Below are 962 nucleotides of genomic sequence, written 5' to 3' on the forward strand. Positions count from 1 at the left end.
TGAGCCGCATTCGAGTATTGCTCCACCCGCAATCGAAGCAAACAACTTCGAACTTAAGCCTTCGCTGCTACAGGCAGTGCAACAGAATCAATTCTCTGGAAATCCTACCGAGGATCCAAACCTTCATTTATCCGTATTTGTCCAATACGCTGATATTGTTAAAGCTAATGGTGTCACTTCAGAGGCAATTCGACTTCGTCTTTTTCCTTTCTCGTTAAGAGATAAAGCTAGAAGATGGCTTCAGTCTCTTCCTTCCAACTCAGTCACAACATGGAATGAGTTGAAGAAAGTCTTCCTTGCCCGATACTTTCCTCCGAGCAAAACAGCTATGTTGAGAGCCCAGATAAATGGATTTAAACAGAAAGATAACGAGTCTCTTTTCGAAGCATGGGAAAGATACAAAGACATGATGGGACTTTGTCCACACCATGGTTTAAAGGACTGGTTAGTGATTCATACCTTCTATAATGGTCTCTTGTACAACACAAGGTTAACAATAGACGCCGCAGCAGGTGGTGCAATTATGGATAAACCTTATGCCGATGCTTATCAACTTATCGAAAGCATGGCCCAAAACTATTATCAGTGGGGAAGCGACCGAGCAATGGTAGAGAAACCTCAAACGAAAAGTGGCATGTACGAGATAAGTAGCCTTGATCATGTTAATGCAAAAGTGGAAGCCCTTGCCCAGAAAATTGAAAGTTTGAATGTATCACCTCCAACCACCGTGGTTGCCATAACTCAGAATTGCGAAGTATGTGGAATCCAAGGTCACACTCCTGCAGATTGTCAACTCCTAACAGGAATCCAAGCAGAACAAGTGAATTATGCCCAAGGAAATCCCTACTCACACACCTATAACTCAAACTGGAAGAATCGTCCTAATTTTTCATATAAGAGTAATAATGCTTTATACGCACCAGGACAAGCTCCAAATCAAGCCCCAGCTATACCTCCTGGAT

General features: G+C 42.6%; 1 non-coding gene across 1 annotated transcript; it reads right to left on the reverse strand.

Moving 5' to 3' along the window:
• Positions 1 to 328: 328 nt before the first annotated feature.
• LOC127088861 (small nucleolar RNA R71) lies at positions 329 to 435 on the reverse strand. The gene has a single exon (XR_007790673.1). It is a non-coding gene; the product is annotated as a small nucleolar RNA R71 (small nucleolar RNA).
• Positions 436 to 962: the final 527 nt, after the last annotated feature.

Source organism: Lathyrus oleraceus, chromosome 5 (genome assembly GCF_024323335.1).
Source record: "Lathyrus oleraceus cultivar Zhongwan6 chromosome 5, CAAS_Psat_ZW6_1.0, whole genome shotgun sequence".
In the NCBI taxonomy this organism is placed as follows: Eukaryota; Viridiplantae; Streptophyta; class Magnoliopsida; order Fabales; family Fabaceae; genus Lathyrus; species Lathyrus oleraceus.